Below are 11,629 nucleotides of genomic sequence, written 5' to 3'. Positions count from 1 at the left end.
TTGAAAAACCATTGGTAAAAAAAAGTCTGGCAGTTACATTCATGATATTGCAATTGATTATGTATAAACTCATTATAGAAGTAGTTACACGACCGGAGGTTGCTTTAGCTTCTTTAGCTTTAGCTACAGCTAACATAGCTATGCTAGCTACATGATAATTTTACTACATAAGCCGTTGTAACTAATCCAGCTTTAGCATTGTGAGCTTTAGTAAACATGAATAAAGTTAATTTAGCTACGTAAAGAGAGCATAGCTACATAGTTTACATAGTTGCTGTCATGACCCAGGTTTTGGTTCATTATGTTTCTGAGTTTTCCTGTGGTTTTCCTTTGTGAATTCTGTGATTTCTAGGTTGACTTTGTATTAGGTTTAGTTCTTAGATGTTATCTGTAGCCCTTGTGTTTCCTTTGTTCAGCTTTTAGTGTTTAGTTCAGTTCATTTAGTGTTTTATATAGTCTTTGTGTTTCTGTGTATTTTGGGCTTTTGTTATTTTCCATGTGTCTAGTTTTTTATTGTATTAAGTAATTCCCCGTGTTCCATGTTTAGGTTTTCCCCTGTGTTTCATGTGTAGTACTCCATGTATTTCATGTCTAGTTTTTTTCTCTGTTTCATGTTCAGTTTTTGCTCCTTGTGTTTTATGTTTAGTTAATTCCCTGTTTCATGTTAAGTTTCCCTGTGCTTCTTGTTTTGTTGTTACATGTTTTAGTTTTACTCCCTGTGTTTGAGTGTCCCTCCTTGGTTCTTTGTATCCTCCTGTGTTTTCAGTGTTTCTGTAGTTTAGCTTCTTGTGTCCAGTTTTCAGTCCTTGTGTGCTTCTTGTGTCAGGTTCCATGTTTCCTGTTTTATTTTGTAGTTGCCTTCCCTTGTGTGTGATTCCAGTTTTGCTTCCTGCCTGAGTTTCCCTCCACTTTGATTATCCTTCACCAGTTTCACCTGTGTCTGATTGTCCACACCTGTCCGCCATTGTTAATCACTCCCTGTGTATATAAGCTCTGTGTCTCTCTGTGTCTGTGTCGGTTCATTTGCAAATATCTTCCCCGTGCTTGTTACTCCTCATGTTAATCTCAGTGTTTTCCCCTCGTGCTCCCTGTGGATTTTGCTTTGTTGGACTTTGTTTTAAGTAAGTTTTTGTTTATGGCTTTTTCCTCATGATCCTCAGTTGCTTTTTCCTGGACTTTAGTTTGTTTAATTAAATCTTTCTGTTTTATCTGCATTTGGGTCCTCCGTTTTGAGTTTTTCCCCGTGAACCTGACAGTTGCTTTGTGATCTTAGTGTTTGCTATGTTAGCTTCTGCTACGTTACCTATTTAGCTATGTTATCTACATACATAGCTAATGGAGCTACATAAGCTATGTTTGCAACGTCTTAATGTTTTCATGGAGGACAAACTTTTCTACTGGAAACAACTGTTTACCCTGCTTTATTAAAAGTTGTTTAATCAGGGGTTGCAGATCAAGTTTTTAAATTTTAACTTTTGGTATTTTAACCATTACCATAACCTTTACACTAACCCTAAATGGAATTTTAATATGACTTTATTTGACGGTTTAGCGTGTATTTTCATTTTGAAAGCGAGAGATTCTCAGATGTACGGTCTGCAGTCAAACCCGTCTTGAATTTTTTTTTAGCCAAGAGCTGGGCACAGATTTGAGATGCAAGGGTTCATGAGACAACATGCACACAGACAGTATAAAAGCCTTGACCTGTCAACATGCATGCTGTAATTAAAGTCAAGATGTGACACAGTCATTGTGCAGCAGCCACGCACCAACCATTAAAGCCTTGCTCCGCCTTGTTACTAACTTTGAGATAGTATTTCACATATGGTGTCTGTCACGACTAGATTAGGAAAATGTAAAAAATGCTTTTTTGGTTTTATATGTAAGGAATTTGGATAGTTAATGATTAAGGAATTATGGAAAAGGGGCGGGGTCAAATAAGTGTGTATTTCTTCCCACTCCTTTTCAGATAAGCCAAAGAATTGCATTTGACACTCTTGTATTGCAATGTGTTGTTTGATTTGTTAAAAAATACTATTTTTATTCATCTATTTTCTCTGTTTTTTCCTATTTGAAAAAAATTAAAAGTTGTAGGGTTTTAAAGTCCATTGGTTGAAGTCATTTAGAGTGCGTCCATGTTTATTGTCTACTGCCAAAAGCCAGTTCTTTCAAAATAAAACAATAAATAAAAAATCCAGTATCATGAATGAAAACACTGGTAATAACAAGCTCAATCAGTTTTCTTGAACAAAAAAAAGAACAGATTAATAAATGCCAAATAATGACTGTACACTAGTCAATGTAAATAGTTCCAGTGTAAGCACATTATCACTGAGAAAGTAGCAGGATGTGCCTTTAATGTCAGATCTGACTGTTTGCCAACTCTTATTTTCTAATATTTAAATTTTTTTTTTACCCTTGTGATCATTAAGTAGGTCAGTTCATAGAAACAGGAAATATGGAGAGAAAGATTGGGAAAGACATGCAGCAGAGGGCAGGGGGATGGAGTCACATATGGGGTGGCTGCAGGAATGACTAAGCCTCTCTATGTGGGGCGCATGCTGTCAGCACTGAAAGTACACCTCAAAGTCCTCCTGATGTGAGAGTTCTGTTCGTCAATATTCACTAAAATGACTCACTAAAGGAATGCCAAAAATATCTATCTATTTTTTATGGTCTAATTACTCCCTCCAACCACAAGGAGTCTTTTTTTTTCTGTTTTCTCTTACTCATTGTTCCAAATTCAATACACGGGCACAGGAAAATATCACAAACAAAAGCAGCATAGAGAGTGAACTCCATGGCATATTACCTCGTCCTCACACTGCACCAGTGTCCTGACATGGCCCCAGCCGTCTAACTGCATTTGCTCTTTCATACTCAGGGGAACATAAGGATCACATATGCCTTTGGCAGGCGTCCACACCCACATTCCTCAGCTATGTGCTCACAAGCGTCCTCTCTGCCCCTCACTCCCCCTCCCTCCCTCTTCACACTGACACCAAAACCTTGGCCCACATTGCTGAGCGCTGTAAAGAAATGCAAACACTGAAGTTCTTTCCTTTACGCACAGAGAACATACAGTGCTACTTCTTCAACTCACTTTAAACCCAAAAGCTCTCTGCTAAACTTACTGTGAATTGTATATTTGTCAAGCTCCTGTGATGGGCTGCTGACGATAAACTCACAGATTTTCTTTAAGGATGAGTAGGAGAGAAACAGCTGAGCTGGAAAGAGTCACTTCTAAACAAAAAAACAGTACTATTTATGACCCGGTCCCTGCTGGTTTGTCCAGTTAAAGGTTATCTTTTACTTAGAGCTCAAAGTCAAAGACACGGGGGCCACAGAGGCTGTGCAGTTTGCCGTCTGGGGTGACTGGGTTCAGTGGTAGGGGGTGCATGGTGGGGAATGTGGCTGTAAGGAAAAGCCAGGAGGAATCATTATGGAGAAGAAATGAGACGCCAGAACTAAGAGGAGAATTTCAGCCTTTTATAAAACAAGCCTGTGCACATGGCTTAAATCTGCTGCTCTGAGATCCTTCATCCTCCTGTGACAGTATGTTCTTTCCACCATTAACTGATTGGACGCCAAAGTGGGAAAACCATACTTTTGTAAAGATTTTTTGTTGATCAGTTCAAATGGTTATTATCAGTCAGCTTCCTTGTTTTTCTCTTTGTTTCAAGCGTGAAAAGTACATGTTGAAAATCCGACTTCACCTCAAAATCTTTTGAAACTTTGTCGGCTCATGTTAAGGACTGTAGGTCTTGTAACACCCCATGAGTCACTTTAACCTGAAAATGTCAGTTTGCTTATTAGTCAGGACTAAAGTTTAACCTCAGGCCAGATAATCATCTCCTAAAATGCCAGTTTATATATATGCAGTTGAAAGATGAGAGGTTTTTCTTAATGATTAATGTGCTGAAGTCAGAGATCCTTGTGAAGTTGGAATATTAGCATTGGCCACTATTACGCTGTGCTTCAATAGACTTGTAATGATGCCCATAAGGGGGGGGGGGGGGGGGAGCTTTCTGGGGCCCAGCTGCATGGAGGCGTCCATGGGGGTTAGCAAAAACATGGTCTCTTCTTGAGTTAGGGTCCTGCAGCAAAGGACTCCCAGAGTTTAAAGTGATTCTCATAAGAATCTCTCAAGCGATAGCCAGGGCTCAGAGGTATGTTTTTGTTTTCAGGTTATCTATTTCAGAGGTCCCTAAACTTCTCAGCCTGTGGTCTCCAAAACAACAGCACCAGAGACCGGGGACCCCAACCAGCCTGCATGTGGTTAAAGTGTAAGCTCAAATCACACAAAATAACTATGGCTTTATTTTAAGTTGAACTAATTTTAAGGACATTTTTTTTCAACAAAAATTGATAAACTGTACCACTTTAAATCATTTTCAATTTCTGTTGGTTTGTTTGGAAAGCATCCTGCAACCCTCCTTTAGCGTCTTGTGGCCCCCTGCTGATCCTGACCCCCACTTTGGGGACCACTGATCAATTTGAATGGACATCGGTCTGAACCAGTCTAGTGAAAGCAATATCAAGAAATGCTTTGAGAGATTTTCCTCAAACTTTATGCAAACATCCACTTTGATTCACAGATCACCTGAAAAGATTTTGGAGGTCAGAGGTCAAGGTCACTGGACCTCATGGTTATACCTTGCTTGTTAGCTGAACATCTCAATAATGATGTGAGAGATTCTCTTCAAACGTTGCCCAAATATCCTCTCTGACTTAGGGATACTCTGAATACCTTTTGGAGGTAAAAGGTCAAGGTAAAAAAAAAAAACCCAGGTCTTTTCTCGGCCCACCGCTGTACTGTCATTGCAAGTATATCCCTCACAGAGGCAAATAGCAACCAGGCAACGACCAGCCTCACTGTGGCCGTGACTGATGCAGGGCTGGGCTGAAGTATGTAGCTCATATAAAAGTATGAATAATATTAATCTACCCTGTCTGATATATGGGGCCAAAACCAATCACCACTTTTTAGGGAGTGAAAAAAATGCTGCATTTTTCAAACAACTTTAATTCTAAATGGTCACAGTCAGCATCTTTTTGACACCTTTTTTGTTTGAAATTTGTAAAAACCCACTGACAGATGTAAAGGATGCCCAATAGCACTGATTTATGGAAAAAAAAAATCTTAAAAATAGAGGTATGAGGCCTGATGCCAGGGATATCTAATTAAACAACTCTCACTAAGGCAGTGATTGCCACCGTAGGGCCCATGGCCCCAAGAGGGGTGCAAAACGATGACAAGGGTGCTGCGTAAGGTTGTATGAGGGCCTGTGTCCACAGCTGGCTTCAGGATCTCAATTCCAGAGCACTTCTTACCCGCACTTTTTGTTGGTAATGTTACAAAAAATGAATCCCTCTTTCCTTGGTAGAATCTGTGACTTTATTTTCAATCAGCATCATTTGAGGAGATTGAGCAGTGGATACAGGGTGGGTTCTGTTGTGCTGGGAGCCGACTGTAATGGCTGCCCCCAGTGTAGTAATTATCTCAGATGTAGCCTTAGCATAGCAGCAGATTTATCAGAACTGGAGCGCATTTCTTTATTAAAACAAGAGCAAAGCCACACTAAAAACTCTTTCTTGGAAGAGATACTTTTGCACTTCTCCCAATGAGTTTTACACACCGAGTTCCACTAATCGTAAACTACAACTACACTTGCCTGCTGAGCTCAGGATACTACTGGAGCTAGACATGCTTACTACCTCATATTGTCTCGTCGCTCTGATTGGCCCGTAATGAATGTGACTAACAGAACATTTGTCCTATCCCCTTTTGAGAATTTTTAAAAAAAGTCCTGTCCTTTCCAAATGCTTTGTTTTGGAGGAATTCTGGATGAATGTGAAATATGTCCTATGCAATGGATAAATGAAACTGTCTATCTGGCATGTCATGTCACATACAGTGCTTAACAAATTCATTAGACCACCTGTCATACTTGTCTCAAAGACCATCCAGCATCATGAAGTGCTTTAATGCGAATTCTTTCATTTTCAGTTAGCTCTCCACGTTTTACCATTTTGAACAGGAATGAGGGATTTCAAACTAAATTCATCCGAATTTGAGCCGGCTCACTGGGCTTCAGAAATGAATCAAGCGTTAACATTCAACCACTAAAACTAATTTTTCTGTTCAGGAATGCAAGTAAATAACTATAATTTGACATATTAATCAAGAAATATTAATGTGCTTTACTATTTTTTCAGTTTTTTTGTAAATCAGTAAATTTGAAAATTAATGGCTAACAATAATAATTATATTTTAGCATAAAAAATATCATTTGGGTTAAAGAGCTTCTACATATTGGTGTATTAACCATTGCAGAAACATAAAAAATGATTTTGGTAATTACCAGTGCTGTTAATTTAGGGCAGCTGTGGCATCAACCTTACTTTGGTTAGGGTTAGGGTGGTCTAATAAATTTGTTAAGCACTGTACATAGATGCATGTGAAACATGATTTAAGTATTGATGTATTTAAACAGCTCTAAGTTCCCACTGAGCCAACTTTTGCATTGAGAATTTGTCGTTAGGGTCCCTCAAATGTTCACGCATTTGTCCATCCATCAAACCATAGCACTTATCCCATTTGGGGTTGCAGGGGGCGAGAGCCAATCCCAGCTGTCATTGGGTGAGAAGCATGGTAAACCTTTGACTGGTTGTCAGCCAATCACAGGACATGTAGAAATGAAAGCAATCACACTCACACCCATGGGTAATTTAGTCACTAGTTAACCTGACAAGGATGTGTTTGGATTGTGGAGGAAGCTGGAGTACCCAAAGAGACCCCATTTATGCACAGGGAGTACATGTGAACTCCCCACAGAAAGGCCAAGTCCGATGAGGATTTGAACCGGGAACATTTTGCTGTGAGGTCACAGCAGTTACCATGACTGTAAGAAAATTATCACTATGTAACAAGATAAAATTAGCCACAGTAAATGGTCCATTTGACTGGATTTTTATCTAATCTCTCAGCTTTTTTCAACAAATGGTGACCAACTTTACAAACCAGAACTTTAAGTTGCTGAAATGATCATCTGCATATCAGTCTCACTGTTAAATGACAAATCAGACACATATTTAACACAGATGTACATTTATTCAGGTCTTAATACATTAATGTCCAACAAGTTACATATTTTATTGACGGCAAATCAAACAGCACAAGCCCAATTTATCTCCGTTTATAAGTTAACTGTAACAGATTTTATTTTGAAATATATAACGGGAACTCTTCCTCTTATGAGAAGCACTTTCTTATAAAATGTGAGTAAAAGTGCAATAAATTTTCTACTCATAAAATTACAAAATTGGTCCAGAATCTGCATGCTGAGCAGACTAAAAATTCTCTTTTTAAAAATTCAATATATCTTTACCATTTTTTTTCTATGAATTTGCTTTTTGAAGCTATTTTCTAAAAACTGTAGCTAAAATACAAGAAATACAACATTGTCAGTTTACAAAAGCTTAGCATATTAATCACTGCATCATCTATTTTCTAAATAAACTTCATTTTTTTCCCATATAACTATCTGGAACATAGAGTTTGGACAACAACAACACCATAATATCTCACAGCGCTATGTTACAATAAAATATCTCTCATAAATTCAAAGAAAAAAAAGAAATATCAATAGCAACACAAAATTAAGGAATACAATGCATAGATTCAATCATTTAAAAATGTAGATATAATTTACTTAGTACAGCTCTTAAACTTTGAGAGTGAACCCTGTGACACTGACTACATGGATTCATTACAGTTCATCCTGACTTGAGTGACCGGCACAAATATATATAAATCTGAACATATCACATGATAAAAATGCTAAATATATCACTTTAACTTCAAAGGCAGATTTGGCTATAGTACACTGTGGCATGTTTGGGTAATAAAAGGCAACTCCTGGCACCAAAGCCCAACAGCAGCTTCTTTAATGGCGACCCTGCAGGACTTTTTGAAATGTTAACAGTTTAATTTGACTCTATAAACCTGCCCTGCTCTCTCACTGTCTGTATATCAGCAGCATCTGATCATGTGCTTTTATGACTCTTGAGTATGTGAGTTTAGATTTCTACCCAAGAGGTTCCCCTCTTTAAAGGCTCAAGTCACAGTTATTATGACTTAAATAAAAATCAGCATACTCAGGGCTTTTCTTAACACATAATCGGACACTCACATATGTGGTGTTTGGACTAAAAACATCATAAACATTAATGTCAAATAGGCAGTTTTAGTTCGTTGTATCAAAGTAAAGCCTGGTTTATACTTCTGTGTTGAATCTACACCGTAGTGGCGTGCGCCATCATCAGCATGACATGCTTGTGAGTTGGCATGTCGAAGTAACCTTGCAAAGCAGATGGATACGCCCCTTTCCTTGTTTCTCACTGGCGAATCCATCTTGCAAAGCTCCCGTCTGAACCATTTGGGCCTGGTTAGAAAGTGAGAGGACCATTCAGCAACCAAGTAGTTCAAGATAATCTGGCTGCAGACTGTTTATCTCTGACGGCCACTTTCAACAGAGTGTTCATCTGAGGCACAGAACTGAAGTACTGTTTTAGATCTTTTTTTTTAACTCTTTTTTAATTCATTAACAAAGTCTGGCAGTTACAGTCATAAAATAACTGCATAGCAAACATTACAGACTAGGAAATGTTTCATGAATAAAACAAAGAGAAATATCAGAGGTCGAATCCAGGATTAGGTTATGTATAGACCCATTTTACAAGTAGTTGCACAAGCAATAGCTTGTTTCAGCATTGTTAGCTTTAGCTAAAGCTAACACCGCTATGCTAGCTAAGTAATTAACGTTACTACAAAAGCCAATGTAGTTGAGTTATCTTAGCAATGGGAGCTTTAGCAAATGTAGCTAAAGCTAACTTATCTAGGTAGATACATAATTTACATAGCTGCTTTGTGACTTTAGCTACATTAGCTATGCCTACTACATAATAAATGTTAAACATAAGCCAATGTAGCTGAGTTAGCTTTGGCAGTGAGCTTTAGCATATGTAGCTTAAGCTAACTTACCCAGGTACATACATAGTTTATGTAGCTGCTTTGTGATTTAGCTACATTAGCTATGCTTTCTACATAATTAACATTACTACATTAGACAATGTAGCCAAGTTAGCTTTAGCAACATGAGCTTTAGCAAATGTAGCTAAATCTAACTTACCTAGGTAGATGTATAGCTTACGTAGCTGCTTTGTGAGCTTAGCTACATCACTCTGTTAACTATATCTAAGTTAGCTTTAGTAACCTGACCTTTAGCATATGTGTCAAAAGATAACTTAGCTACACATATATATGTAGCTTACATAGCTGCTTTGTGAGCTTACCTTTAGCTTAAAGCTACATAGCTACATTATTAACACTTCTGCATTAGTGTTTTCATGGAGGATGAGCTTTTTTCCTGTAAGTAGACTCTTTACTTGGCTTCATTCTAAACGCTTTGTAATTTGGTGTTGTGAGAGTGGCTGTCAGAGATGTACAGTCTGCAGCCAAACCCCTCGCAAGTAGTTGTGTAATGCAAAAAAACTTACAGGCAGTGTGATTTCTATGCATTTCACAGTGCCAGTTTCTTTTTCTGTCACGTTCTCCGGTAGTATACAGGTAACCAATGAAAACTGAAACTGTGCATATTGAATCAAAGCCAATAAATATTAAGAAATGGTTAATTTACCACAATAACTGAGAAGAAAACAGAGTAGATGGACTACATGGCTGCTGAATCTCGGTAGGACCCCCCAACAACAGAACATCATGCTTTACCCACCTTTGCTGCTTACTAGCTCTTGAGGAATTTTATTGGGGCGTCTTTTTGTTTTCTATTCATAAAAAAGTGAACTCCACAAAGCTAATTTGCTAAACAGTCAGCCATTACCTCTGTTTCATGGGCAAACTTCAGATAGTGAGGGAGAAAAAAAGCTTTTAAGTGGCAACACCTTTCGGCCTGCTTTGCTTGTAGCCCCAAAGGTCTGGCTTTTTCTCCTTCAGGGTAAAAAATTCATTCATTAAATGACAATAGTGAATTATGATCAGACTACTCAATTTTTAAAAAGTAACCTACAGAGGTGAGCAGAACTGAGCTGTCTGTTGCTGGGCAGCTTGGATGCATTCAGTGGGGCAATACTGTCGGATGAGGGAAAGAGCGGGGGAGTTTTTTTTACACTTAATTAGCCAAAAAGAGTGTAATGGATAAGTAAATCCCCTTTGATACTCTCAGAAGTTGGCAAGCAGATCTTTACAGATTGGTTTAGCCCTTTATCTCACACTAAAGTGCATACAATATGCCTGTAGACATTAGAGACTGGCAGTCACCTGATGCTACACAGTGGACCAATTACAGGGCTTGTAGTCTGAGTTGCTTCCATGTGTAGTTACGTTATTTTTTGGAGGCATAAGTCAGCTACGTACGTAGGCTTCTATGTAGGTTCAAGGCTACATGAACCTCTGGCGTAGGTTCAACATAGAAGTATAAACCAGTCCTAATATGGCTGCTCGGCCTCTTTGACAACCTCAGGAGAAGCAGTCATGTTTGCAGACATTATTTCAACAAAGGTAGAAACAATCTTAGTCACCGTTTGTGACTGAGAAGCTCATTGTTAGCACAGCAAGAAGTTGAAAAGGCAAGTCAGAAAATGCAAATGTACAAGCTTAAGATAAGATACTTAACACTTAGTGGCGCATCACAAGGGCATCTTAATAAAAAATTTTAACAGACCTGTTATTTAAAAGACGATTGGAGCCATCAAGTCACGGTTATATAAAACGTTTAAAAAGACACAGAGATAGGTAGAGGTAGGAGGGATAGAGTGAAAGTGGAGTCTTGTTAAAAAAACAGTAAAGCTGACTCTACAGAAAGCAACACATGGCTCCGTTAGTTACATCACTCAACTTTAGAGCAAAAAAGAAAACTATAAAAAGTTTTGAAATTGAACCAGGGACAGGCTTGTGTCTCACAGTGTCTTTAGTGACAATCCCGTACAAGTCTTAGACTCAGGGTCTTTGTGAACAAAGCACAGTATCACTCAGTATGTTTACATGCAAGAAGAAAAAGTCAGTTTATTGTGTTTGAACAACTTACGCTGGACTTTGTTAAAAGGAGGTCCAGCTGAAATCATTCTAGATAAAATTTCTTGAAATTGGACAACCACACCAAAATAATGTGGCTCGAGATGGATTTACTCTTGAATTTGCACGACTGACCCAAACTGGACTAGGTGTTCTGCCCATACCCAACCCCAATCATAGCAGATGCTGAATTATCATCTGTCTACAGATATCACCATAAGCTAGAGGGACAGCCTCGACTGCATTTCTTCTAAAAGTTTTGAGTGTGTATGAAATGTGCAGCGATTTCAAATTTTTCAATGTTTTAACAAACAAACCAGTTTACCACTTGCCAACTTGTGCAAGTTACCTATAGTGTTGTCAATGATGGAGAGAAAAACCAGCTCCATACGGACTGGGTTTTAAATTTTCAAAACCTGAAAATTAATAACATTTTAGCTTATCAATACTGCTATTAAGTCTTGTGGGTTCTGATTTAATGTCATTATGATAACGTTGCTTCCCCCATGCTAATGCACCACTGATATGATAAATATC

Source organism: Cheilinus undulatus, linkage group 2, assembly GCF_018320785.1.
Source record: "Cheilinus undulatus linkage group 2, ASM1832078v1, whole genome shotgun sequence".
Taxonomy (NCBI): domain Eukaryota; kingdom Metazoa; phylum Chordata; class Actinopteri; order Labriformes; family Labridae; genus Cheilinus; species Cheilinus undulatus.
The sequence above is the reverse complement of the archived record's forward strand: the minus strand, read 5'-3'. Positions refer to the sequence as shown.